We start from the raw sequence: 13,993 nt of genomic DNA on the forward strand, positions 1-13,993 counted from the left end.
CCTACACGCTCCTGTGGCATATCCAGGGTTTCGTGCCAGAGCGGCAAATTTCAGTGGCCCCGCCAGGGGTCTGTTAGGGGGGTATGGGAAATAGTTACTATACAAGCGGAGCGCCACCGTAGGTTGGCGCGTGGCGTGCAAGAAAAAAAATCCCCCAAAAGGTCCTTAGATTGCAGGAAATGACACTTCACAAGCCTTCTGATCTGTATCAAAACAATCTTCATATTGAGATATAATGATCTCTCAAATTTATGAAGAAAGAATTGCTGGGAAAAGTACATTTGTAAATTAATGAGATTGGCGGGCCGGACGGGACCTTGCGGCGGGCCGCAGGTTGGACAACCCTGTACTAGTGCCATGTGAAGCTGTGCACTGTACTAACCTACTGTTATCTTATCGTTAATATTAGAATTATATCGGGGAATTTTTTTTATAATGAATACGTGACGATATGCAAAACAAATGATTTTTTCTACATTTATTCATATCTAAATATCCAACTTTTAACCCCACATTCACAAATCGGCGGCCTAATGTACTGCGCGATATAAACAAACGACATTCGTTAGTTCTCACCTGTTTCGCTCATCTTTTCAGAAGGCGCTGTGGCCTTCTTTCGGGCGACGATGGACGAAAATTCTTGGAATGGAGCCGGGTTTGAATTTTTTCCCGGTTTAGTTCCCATTAATCTTGCTGTAACGTCCTCTTGAAAGCATTTCTCTTCGAAGTGGTCCTCGCAAACAACTTTGTGTTTGTAAAACGTAAAGTTGTCGACGATATGGCCAGTCCCGATCTGATGTAGCCATTTCTGGGAAACTTCTCTCTTCTGTGGGTCCGTTTTTCCGCCAGGAATAACAAAAATAGCTTCTCCTTAGATTTTCCAGCACCATGACGATGTGTACAACCATAAGCTTGGCATTACGGCATTATTTAAACTTTATTTCGAACTTAAAGCAACTTTTTCATAACTTTCTGTGACCATTGTCAACACACGATCTGCATATCAATGTACCGTGTGAGTGGTTGGTTTCCGTGAAACAAAGTGAATCTTGTACGTGACTAAATTGAGGGCGGGTGTACAAAATGGCGCGGCCCATACATTTGATTATAGTAGCGAAAAAATGTTTGAAAAAAATCGAAAAACAATTATTATATTACAATTTCTAAATAAACCAAGGCGTGTATAAGGTGTTTATAATATATCTTTCCATCATAAGGGTTCAGACCAATGGACGGTCGGGACCTGGAAATGGACGACCGGGGGTGGGGTTGTCGAAATGGATAGTTTTAGATACCCCAGCACCCCCTCGTCAAATTGGCGCCATTTTGCTGAAAATTGGAGGGCTGAAGTTTGGGTGGGAACCTCCGGGCAAAACTTGGGGGGCTTCTTCCAAAAAAAATTACCGGTCCTTTACATCATATTGATGACGTCAAGAAATTTCAGCTCATTTGCATATTCGCTCAATTAATGAAAATTCATTCCAAAAAAAATTACCGGTCCTTTACATCATATTGATGACGTCAAGAAATTTCAGCTCATTTGCATATTCGCTCAATTAATGAAAATTCATTAACCTATTTGTCTTGCACTAAATTACTCTATATGTAGAAAAACCTACTTTAATATTTTGGAGCGTTACCATGGTTACTGGGTCAGTCCGATTCCGCCAATTCATTCAGGGTACCACCGCTGGGGGGTCACCTTTCCAAAATAGAAGGGTTGTCACTTCTCCGGGTGGTAGGGGGTTCACTTCTCCGGGTGGTTGGGGGTCATTTAAAAAAAAGGCCATTAAATGCCACCACCACTTCCCACGCCTCCGAACCGCAAAATAATCTGATTCATCATCAGCGCCCCAAGTAGCACCAGATGAGGTGTGATTTGTTTCTTTTTTTGGGCCCCTCACCCGCGCACACAACACCCTATTCAAAAATAAACTTCACATTCGTGATCAGCGTGTCGAGAACAAGCAGAAAAGATACAAATTGCCCGTCTCTGCGACAAAAATGATTTGGACCCAAAAAAAACAACAGCCCAAGGGCACTGTGGTTCCTTGCATAGGGGTATATGACAAAACACATATTATCAAGCAAGATTGGGCTGAAATAGTCCAAGTAATTGTGGTCCTACATGTACCCATAAAGTAACCAACACTATAGCCAACACTTTTGTGATCGGATTTTGGATCGGAAGGTACTTTTGAGATTTGTATATGGCGTCGAAAATGTAAGAAATATGAGGTCACCTACAAGCGGGTCAACAGATATGATAACATTCGTGACTTCAAATCACATGACTGTAAAGTTTGAAAATGTTCGACCAGCACATTCACAACTTGTCCCAAAATATCAACCATGTCACACATTGGCATTGAGAGTTAATTGCATTATATGTTTAAAAATGAACTTTGAACTACATAACTTCACACACAAAGGTCACCCGGGGGTTTACCCTTTCACATTTTTGATCGGTGAGACCTAACTAGAGCATCAAAACTGTAGAAATTGTAACATTTTTTATTTGCCCATTTTCTCCCCCAAAAATACAATTTTTTTAACGTTAATCGACCTTTGGTGACCTCGGATCACATGACCATTAAGTTTGAAAATATTCCCCTTTACCATTTGCAACTTGTCCCAAAATATCAACCGTGTCACACCTTGGCACTGGGAGTTATTGCATTAAATGTCTGAAAATTAACTTTGACCTCGTGTGACTTCGCACACGAAGGTCACACGGGGGTCAACCTATTGACATTTATGATCAGAAGGTACCTTTGACATCTCAAAATAGCATCGAAACTGTAAAAATCCCCAAAACACTTAAAGGCCACCAGAGGTCAAATTGAGGTCAGAGGGTTACCCAGATGCGGTTCGACAATTGGATTACAATGAAGCAACTCCCAACCCTAACAGACAATTCGTTCTCAAGTTATCGCAAAAATACTAGTTTTTTAACATGAATTGACCTTTGGTGACCTTGGATCACATGACTGTCCCGGAATATCAAGCTTGTCGCACATTGGCACTGGAAGTTATTGCACTTTTAATATTTTGGGATTTTTGGACCATAAGTGACCTTTGTGGGCACCAAAAACAATAGGGATCATCCTCTTACTATGTACTATCCACCCACCAAGCTTAGTTCATATAGCATAGCCAACTTACACGTAGGGCCTAGCCAAGCCTATACTATAATTCTTATCACAAAATGGAAATTTTGGCTTAAAAAGTAGGAAGGGTGATCAAAATGTTAGAGAGATTTGATTTGGGAGTACATGGGTGATATGGAGTGAACATTTTATGAAGAAAGTGACACAGGGTACTGTAGAATGGGAGAGACACATCATAGAAATTATAAAGGAAACAGACTAAAAAGCTGTTTACTTTCCATTTCAGAAGATAGAGGAGGCAGCCCTTGAGGATGATACATTGCAGGAGTGCTTCAAATGTGGCAAATAGGAGATAGCGGAAACAAGGCTGAAACAACACAAGAGGAACTGCTCAGGTAGAAGGTATAACTTGTACGGCTCTGTGTTAATTTGTTTCATTCCTTGGCAAAACGATATAGGTGGTCTTGCTGGTCATCGAGCCATGCCCACCCCCAGCCATCGAAATTGTTCTATAATATAGATTCTCGGACACAAATTTTACTTCCAAAGATAACTAATTTAGCACCAGATTGCATGTGATGACACTAAATTGCCCAAGGAATCTATGCGGTGACATGCGTGTGTGTGTGGAGGTGCACCTGCTCGTAATGGCTTAAGAAAGCCAACATTCACGATTGTCTTACTTGGCATGTAGCTTTCCCACATTGAGTACAAGAAGCCTATTGTTTTTGGTGCCCTTTCAAGGTCAACAGAGGTAACAAACATGTCTACGGAGGTCGTATATGACTTGTATGTTGCCCATATTGGGTACAAGAGCCCTATTGTTTTTGGTGCTGTTCCAAGGTCATTTCTTGTCAACAGAGGTCAACGTGTGAAAGACTTGTTATATCAATAACTGGAGAAAGCAAATGTTTACAGAGGTCATATTTGATCTGTATGTTGCCCATATGGGGTACAAGAACCCTCTGGTTTTTGTTATTCTCCTATCTTATATAAAATATGTCAACCCCTAACTCCAAGTAGACCCAATTTAGACCAATAAGCTTGTGCCATGGGGAATGCTAGGGTGGGATACAAGAGATACAATTTTATCTTACTGAGTAGCCATACACCATGACCACTCACTGGTCTTGTCTCCAAGGAGATAAACCTGTCCTTGCCTAATTATCCTGTTATCCACCATTGTTTGTTGAGTAAATAAACTACTAAGCTGGTGTTCAGACAATCCCTAGACAGTGAAGTGTTGAGTAAATAATGTCACGAGGTGTTTGGGGCAGGAGGCTTATTGTTTTTCTAGGAGGGTTAGGGGCAATTATCATATATAGGCGTATCCAGACCCTCGCGCATGCGTGTTACTCGTAAAAAGTTTATAGCTAGTACATACAGTGTGTGCGACGCGATTCACGTTTTGCACACATGTATACGTATATGCGTTCGTGCAACAATGGAGACCTGTTCGCCTGACAATCCTTGCGCCAATCTTCAGCTGATATCTTGCTCTAGATTACTGCGCATGTGTGATTTCTCCAGGTCATAGGTCAAAGGGGTAGTTTGGCGAGTAGTGTACATACGGTGTAAAGGGATGTGGTGAATATTTAGCAACATATATCACACTTCCAACCGCATAACCACTTCCTGGCCCTTCCAGCCCCGTCCTCCTTCTATGACAAGCCAGAACAATGCCAGTTGCCCAAATATTTCACCATATATAAGCAATCAGTTGAATGCTAAGCCTCGTTTCAACCAGAGTTCCTGACGTAAGAATGAATCAATGCACTGCGATTACGCTCCGTTTCGTTGTGGGGATTGTGAATGAAAGCTGTTTGCTTTATCGGTAAGTTAATTTGGTTCACGATGGAAATGACTTTAGGATAGGATGAACATAAATAGACAGAAATTAACCTCTTTTAGACTACATACATTGTTAGGTCAGAAAAAACAACGGTAATCTAAAAGGGGAAAAAATGCACGAAGTATTCGCCGACTCGATTGATACTTTGATAGCTACCGTGACGGCTGTTCTGAAACTGTGAAAGCTAGGCATAGGCTACTACTAGTATTAACCTTAGGCTATACCAAATAAACCGACGTACAGTAATAACCTAGCGATGTTAATTGTTTGTCAGGTTTTTTTTTTTCTTTATTGAAACTGACGTGCTTTGATAGAGATAAAATATCCCACACGTGAAAAAAGTACAAATTAACAAAAACGTAGTATCTCACAGTCAGACTTATTAATTAATTTGCAAGATGTGATAGCCTACAACTTGCAATATGTCTGTGTGTCTTCTGAAGCCTACATCATTTAGCCGTTCGCACGTAGGCTACGGCATTTAGCCTTGGTCTTATATTAGACTATCGTCGCTAGCCTAACTCAACATAAGTAGGGGCCCCCATCCTAATGCAGGTATGTTCGATGATCATTGTAACGTTATCGGTACCTTCTTTAACTAACATTGTTTTCATTTTTGTTTTCATCTTTCAGGTGGGAATGGTGCGATACTGTTGCATTGCAGGCTGTACGAATAACTGTAACCACATCCTTAAATGGAATAAAGAATTCTGTGCATTTACACGACCGCAAATATGGGCAATGCTTCTGCCTCCCACCATTCCAATTGATAACTTTTCCTACTGAGAGGAAAGACCCAGAGGCCAGGAAGAAATGGGTCAAAATTGTGAACAGGAAAAACCATGATGGCAGCAACTGGCAGCCCACATCGTACGACCGCATATGCTCAAAACACTTCAAAGATGGGAATCCAACAGTACAAAATCCATACCCATCGCTTCATTTGGGTTACAAGGATTTGCCCGCAGCGAAAAAAGTTAAAACGAGAGTACCTGTCTATGAAAAGCTAGCCCTACGACCACCACAAGAACCTCTCAAACCTCCTTCTTTGCAGGGTGAAGAGCCAGGTACTTCTGAGCCACCACATGGACACACACCAGATCAAGACCACAACTACTACTTTCAGTGCCAGTGCAGCAAAGGGTGTGAGTGTGATGGATGCATCAGTCTTCATAAAGAAGTTCTTAATCTGCGCCATGAGCTATCGGAGCTCAAATGTAACCAAAAGGTAACTGTAAAGGGGAAGAAAACTGATGTATCTGTCGTAGACACCATTCTTAAAAATGATGCCAATGTGAGACGGTTCACTGGATTGCCAAGCAAAGCAACATTTAATGCTCTGGTTAATCATCTCTCTCCCAGTGCAGGCAGGATGCAGTACTGGGTTGGCAAGAAACGAACCATCACCCCTTCATATCGACGCAGGAAATCTGGGAAGAATTGGCCCCTTAAAACTGGACCACTGAGGAAACTGAGTTCAGAAGAAGAATTGACCATTGCCCTACTCAAGCTAAAACTAAATTTATCCATATACTTCCTTTCTTCTCTTTTTTCTGTGTCCACTAGCTTAGTGTCACAGATTATTAACACCTGGGTCAAGTTCATGGCAATGGAATTAAAACCTTTGATATTTTGGCCAGACAAGGAACTGGTGTTGACCCATATGCCAGTTTCAATGAAGAAGAAATATCCATCTCTTAGGTGCACTATTGACTGTACCGAACTTTTCATAGAAAGACCACGGAAGTTGGATCTTCAAGCCATGACATGGTCTGACTACAAGCACCACAATACAGTTAAGTTTCTGGTGGCAATCTCTCCGAATGGAATGGTGTCATTCCTGTCAAAAGCATGGGGAGGTAGGACCTCAGACGGGGCTATTACCAGGGAGTCTGGATTTTTTAACCTGATAGATCCAGGGGATGTGATTCTGGCAGACAGGGGCTTCACCATCAGAGAGGACCTCCTGCTGCGTGGAGCTCAGATATACCACCCCCGAGTAAAGGCTTAGAGCAGATGACCACAGCAGATGCTCTGAAAACCAAGAAGATCGCTAATGCCAGGATCCATGTAGAAAGAGCAATCGGCAGGATGAAAACCTTTCGTATCTTGCAGGAGACCTTGCCTATCACGTTGGTGCCACTAGTTGATGACATCATAACCATATGTGCTGCCATTGCAAACATGCAGCCACCATTGGTCAAGTGAGAACCATAGACCCTATAGATCAATGGATGCTAGTTACTTTTAAAATGCTTTTAATAATTCATTTAACAACCTTGGTCACAGATGAAGCCTGTTTATTGCAATGGTCTATAGGAATCGTGTGGTAGTTGATACGGTTGAAATATCACTTTTTCAAGTTAACATTTTTAATACCTTCTAGTACACACTACATCAATATTGCAGGCATTATTTCCTTATAAAGCCTTAAGTTCCTTTTGCAAATTACACCCAGTAACATTCAGAGACTAGTTTGTGTATGGACTGAGGGGGGGGGGGTTAAAAAAGTTAGAGTCCATAAAGTTTCATCCCGGTCTGGCTTTGTCCAATATAATTCCTTTGCTTATGACTTATGACAATTGTGCAGCAAAAAGAGTTATGAGCATTACCATTTCATCATGAAAATACAGTTCTCATTGAGCATGTCAGTAGACAAAAGCATTGGCAAGTCAGTGAAACTTAATCTAACTTTTTATTTTCCCTGACAGTATTATTCTTTCAGATGAGAGCTCTAACTATATAGTTTGTAATTTCTCTTCTTTTCCATTAATCCTTTTTAAAGAAACCTTGATTTCACCTTGAGGTGCATACAACAAATATTCACACTAAGTGTATGCATTCCTATATTTTCCATGTTACATATTTTAATTAACTTTATTAACTGTTAGACATCAAGTGCCATACATGTGCATTAGAACATTGAAAAGTGCCAGTGTTCAACTGAAATTTCTATGCATTTTTATTCCTTCCATTCCTTCTTTTTATTTTTATTTTCCCTGACAGTATTATTCTTTCAGATGAGAGCTATAACTATATAGTTTGTAATTTCTCTTCTTTTCCATTAATCCTTTTTAAAGAAACCTTGATTTCACCTTGAGGTGCATACAACAAATATTCACATTAAGTGTATGCATTCCTATATTCCTATATTTTCCATGTTACATATTTTATTTAACTTTATTTACTGTTAGACATCAAGTGCCGTATATGTGCATTACAACATTGAAAAGTGCCAGTGTTCAACTTAAATTTCTATGCATTTTTATTCCTTCCATTCATTCTTTCATAAGTGTGTAAACTAATTTTTATAAACAACAGTATTCACCATTAGCCATCTCAAGCTTGTGCCTTTAATTTCTATGTTTTGTTTTTCCCATAAACTCTGCGAAAGTATGTTGAGGTGTCACATGTTACAAACTGAGTCTATTACTAAGTAGTCAATAAATGCGATGTTAAAATTATTTCTGTCACCACTGTTTTATTTCCATGAGACTGCCAACTAAAAGTCTTAATTATTAAATGGTGAATGGGTCAGTATTTAACTCCCTTAACTTTGCTGTGTGACGTGCTTTTTACGTGACCCGCCATGCGGGATACAAAACGTCACGGCCAAACGGCACTACCGAACCATCCCATTCTGACAAACGAAACTAAGGTCTAGCGAGCCAAAAAAACATACGCCCGCCGACCTGCAGAGACAAAACGCCCAACCCCCCCCCCACTCAAACAATCAAAAACGTACAGAAGGACGACCCGCACGCAGCGAAACGAAAAACCCCTCCCCAGCACACCAGCGTCCAAAAAAGGCAGCCCCAGATACACGGCGAAAATCGCCTTCAATCTGAAGGCGAATGTCAGACTTCACCGCCTCCAGGACTGCCTGCCAAGCGGCAAATTTCCCCCTAAAAACCAAATTACATCTATTCCGCCAAACATGTTTTTTTTACAATAGAGCAAACAAAAATGATGCGGTGCAACACAGCTACCGTAACACGGTCGGTCCAGGTCTGGAACCACTCCCATAAGTTTACTACAAAGTAACAATGCCAAAAAACGAGCAGTACTCTCTAAGCTGTCACAGCCGGTCCTAGGGCACAGTCCATCACCCAATCGCCAATGATATCTTTTTAGGTTGGTCACCAAGGCACCGTGTGCAACTCTCCATGCAAGATCACGGAGCCTGCAACCATTCAGCCTTGAATGCACCGAACGCCATACTTCGGCAGAATGACGTCCCTGGACAAAAGTTGCATTGAAGGCCTTATCCCTCAACGAACTGTGAACGAGGGCCGGCTGTGACAGGTCAACAGGGGGCAACTCAATCAGAGCGGAGCAGATGACACGCACCACCCTGTTTGGAGTACTACTATGCGGTTCTCTGTTGCTAAACAGCGCCGGGACCCATCGACGCAGGTGCAAACCGCCCCAAAAACGTACAAAATATGAACAAGGCAACCCTGGGTCAGTTACCGCTACAAACAACTGCATAAATAACAAAAAGGTCAATTTACTTACCAGATGAACCACCCCTAGTCCCCCCTTCTCCAGTTTTTGGTAAAATACCGCCCTCTTGACCAGCTCTGTACCACCAGACCATATGAATGAAAAAATCGCCCTCTCCAACCGTACCAGGACGCGACGCGGAATAGGGTACACCGCGCCAGGGTACCACAAGATGGGCGAAACGAAACGATTAATAACAGTGACTTTCCCCAAGATCGAAAGCCAGCGGGTGCCAAAGGTTTCGAGTCTGCTCTGAAATACCTCAGCCCTCTCGTTCCAGGTGACATCACAAGGTGCATCGTAGCCGAACCATATACCATTAATTTTGATATTCTGATCCGACCACGACGCACCGAATGGTAAGTCTCTGTATCTCCAGCTACCAAGACGAAGGCCCTTTGTCTTTTCTGGATTCAACTTCGCCCCGGTAGCTCTCTCAAAAATAGATAGATCCTGCGAGAGTGCGCGAAAGGAGCCCAGACTCGAAACAATACATGTCACGTCATCTGCATATTGAGCGCATTTCACTTTGGCACCCCCTGGCACAACGAATGGAACAAGTTTGGAGTCCCTTTCCAAAAGACGAGAGAGGGACTCGCTAAACAAAACATAAAGGCGCACCCCCCTCTCTACGTTAAAAACCTCCGAACAAAACCCATTTACGATAACAGAACTGAAACTTTGTTCATACAAAACAGAAATCCATTTACGAAAATTTGGGTGCAACTGAAACGTCTCCAATACATTCATTAAAAAACCGCGATCCACCATGTCAAAGGCCTTCTGCTGGTCCAGAGACACCAATGCACATGGCAGATCACGCTCAATAACAAAGTCGGTCAAGTCGCGCATCAACCACAAGTTCTGCTGGATGCAATGACCCTTCACTGCACAAGTCTGGAGATCACCAACAAGATGCGGCATAGCCAGTGCAAGGCGGTTGCACAAAGCCTTAGCCAGCAACTTGTAGTCCACATTTAGCAAGGTGATCGGACGCTTGTTATGGGGATCCAAGGGGTCCCCAGACTTTGGTAGCAAAGTAATCATGCCCAGACGTTGACTTTGGTTTAACAGTCCGTTTTGGAAGGCGTCCTCGAAGACGGCTCTGATGTCGGGTCCTATTGTTGCCCAGAAGGTTCGGTAGAACTCCCTCGGAAGCCCGTCCGAACCCGGGGACTTGCCATTCTTCATCTTCGAAAGCGCCTTCCAAAGCTCAACAGTGGTTATTCCGCCCCCCAAAATATCATTGACATCGTGGGGAACGGTTTTTGAGATTCCCCTCAATAAATCAGACTGTGCCGACAAGTCGACATTGCCACGCGTAAACAAACTCGAATAATACTCTTTATATACGCGGACAATGCCGTGAGGGTCACTGACCACGGTCCCATCGGTAGCGCGCACAGACGGGACGCGTCTGTCACCCGCCGATGAGCTAACGGACTGGTAAAACCTCAGTGAAGGGCGCTCCTCGGCTTCCACCGCTTCGACACGGGCCCTGACGCGGGCACCGTGGTACTTTTCATCGAGATACGTCTGCAAAGCGATGACTGCCGAAGGGTCGCCAAACTTCACCTCCGCGCACAGCTTCGAGAATTTTTCTCTTCGACGCCGTGCGCGGGTCACGCAATACTGAATTGCGTAGCGTTTGATGCGCAACTTGATATTATCCCACCACTGGGATGTAGAAGCAAAGGCCGGCTTCAATGTTTGCCATCCTTTGTACCTGGTCTCGAAACCTTGGCGGAATTCTGCCTCGCCAAGAATCCGACAGTTAAGCTTCCATAGGCCCCGCCCGATCGGGAAAATGGAAGGCAAAACAAAACGTGCTACCACAGTGTCATGGTCAGAGAGCGGACAGCTGAGCGTCTCGCAACCCGAAAATTTAAAACTTACGGGCGCATACACTCGATCTATCCTGGAGGCATCTTCTCCGTTAGGCCTCACCCACGTATACACCGTACTACACGGGTGTATACGCCTCCAGACATCGGCTAAAAGGTGTGCGGAAGTGAATCTGTCCAATTCTGTGATCCCAGCGTCGGGACTAGCAGACACAGAAGCCCCGAGTCTGTCAAGACCCGAGTCTGGGACACAGTTAAAGTCTCCGACCATGACACATGGAGCACTACCAGGAACAAAGGAAGGCAGTGTGTTAAAAAAATCTCGTCTAGCAGAAGGCCGATTGGGAGCATACACATTGCAAAGGGAGATGTTACCCTGTGGATACTTGAAAAGAATGCAAACCAATCGGCCCTCGTGATCCGTCTCCACCCTAGTGGCACAACCCGCCTGACGAGGTGACAGGAGGATGACAGTGCCACAGGATGAAGACGAACCAAACGAAGCATGCAGCCCACCACCCCACTCATAGGCCCATAGAGGGACATCTTCTTCCAAAATATGTGTTTCTTGTAGGCAAACGCAGTCGACTTCCATTGAAATACAATATTGGAAAATGCGACTGCGCTTGCGATGATCCCTCATGCCATTCACGTTCAAGGTGGCAACTGAAAATGTATGGGCCATGAGAGGGCAATGGGGCAAAACTACGCCGACGTCGATTCTGTAAGCTTCAAGCGCGCTCTAGACGACATATCGTCGTCGGAGTCGTCACTTGAGGCCGACCTTTTCAGTGATGGTTCCCCCATCTCGTCGTACCAGCTCGTCCCAGTGGCACGTTTCGGCTCGACGATCACCGAGCCTCCGGAGTCGCTGTCAGACATAGCCTCCGGAGACCGGACGACCGAGTCGTCGTCAGACAGAGTCTCCGGATCTGGCGATACCGGCGGCGGACTGGGGAGGGAACTGGACGGGTTGATGGGGGAAGCTGGTGGAGACCCCGTGTCCGCTTCGCTGTGTGGTGGAGACGGTGTGGGCACGGGGTTGATGGGGGAAGCTGGTGTAGACTTTCTCGGTGCGGGCACGGGGTTGGGGTCTGCAACTACGGGGGAGGGTGAAGGAGGTGCGGAGAGTGAATCCGCACCCGTTTCCCCCTCGCGTGGAGCTTCCTCCGGGGCAGTAGGTGCGCCAGAACTTGGCGCCTTTGCTTGACCCCCACTCTTTGTCATAAAGACATAAGAGGAGGGACAAGCGCGAAAGACATGTCCCTCCTTCCCACAGAGTGAGCACACGACTTCGCTTGGGCAAGCAGAGGTATCATGCCCAAGACGAAGGCAGCGCCCACACTTTTTATTTGGGCAGCCCTTGGCTTCGTGCCCGGTCTCCCCACACCTGAAGCAGGTACGGGGCTGACCGGGGTAACGCACGTGAGCTTTATGCCCGGCAATAAAAAGGAAGGAGGGAATGTCCTGCTTGAGGTCGATCCGAACCTGTCGGTGCCCGTTGAACACCCCAGGGGCCTGTGCGTAGGAGCACATTTTAATAGCCTTGACAGCCCCGAACCGACCTAAAACAGTTGCGACAAGTTCTTGACGCACCTCTAATCCTACGTGGATGACAGTTACCCATACGGAACGTTCGTATGGAGTAACTGTCAAACCTTCAACCCCACTCAGCAACGTGACACCCTTCTGCCGGGTCACGTCACTGGTAAAACGTAGATCATACGTATTACGACCCTGGAGAGCTTGTAGAGCATCAACCTCTCCAGGCACAACAACACCCTTACTTTTTAAAATACTAAAAACTTGCACCGGTGGAACCGCTTGTTCACCGGTGAAGGTCAACTTAACAATTTTCGAATCACGGCGCGATGCCATGATACCGAAGGTGGCCAGGCCACAGAGGAGTAACAAAAACAAACTATAAAGACAGGTTTAAACTTAAAACGATATACGATAACTATATACGACAAACGCACACACCCGCCTGGCGGGAAGTATAGCACAGTACAGTACAGTAAGGTAAGGTAAGGTAAGAAAGTAGCTGTATCAGATGGAGAGCGAGAGCGAAACACGTCTGCACTCCACGAAAGCCAACTGATTAATCATCAAATGTAAGTCCTTCTTCTGTCCAAATCATAACTCCAATGGCGCTCTCTCTGAACTCATAGCCATGAAGTTCAGCTACTGCAGCAACAAGAATTTCATCTTCCATGCCACAACTTAGCTTTGCTGCAACTTTTTCACTGTTTTCAAGATTTCCAATCGTAGTTATAACTTCCTTGCTTAGAATAACATCTTCACTGTCAATTGGTTTCTCAATCAAAAAGTCATAACACTGGGCTAGCTGATACTTAGTTGTCAATGTTTTTGAAATGTTTTCGAAATTGTTACAAATGTTTGCAAACTGCTTAAAAACTGGGTTTTTCCTCTCAAAACGATTGATGAATATTGTCGCAATGAACCAAGTTCGCGGATGATTGTAGGGTAGTGGATAATAATGTGCAGCTTTGGAGTCAGATTACGTTGTGGAAGCAACTGAAGGAATAGTTCATGATGATCCTTGATTAAAGATTTAAGCATGTATGTTGCAGGCATGCTTATTGATTGGCTGATAACAGTGTTAAGGATTTCAACCAATAACAAATAAAGATCCCACTCTTCACAGCTACTAGTGAATT

General features: G+C 44.2%; 1 pseudogene; it reads left to right on the forward strand.

Moving 5' to 3' along the window:
- Positions 1 to 4,620: 4,620 nt before the first annotated feature.
- Positions 4,621 to 8,643, forward strand: LOC139984901 (uncharacterized; annotated as a pseudogene).
- Positions 8,644 to 13,993: the final 5,350 nt, after the last annotated feature.

The sequence above is a fragment of the Apostichopus japonicus genome, chromosome 17 (assembly GCF_037975245.1).
Source record: "Apostichopus japonicus isolate 1M-3 chromosome 17, ASM3797524v1, whole genome shotgun sequence".
Classification (NCBI taxonomy): Eukaryota; Metazoa; Echinodermata; class Holothuroidea; order Aspidochirotida; family Stichopodidae; genus Apostichopus; species Apostichopus japonicus.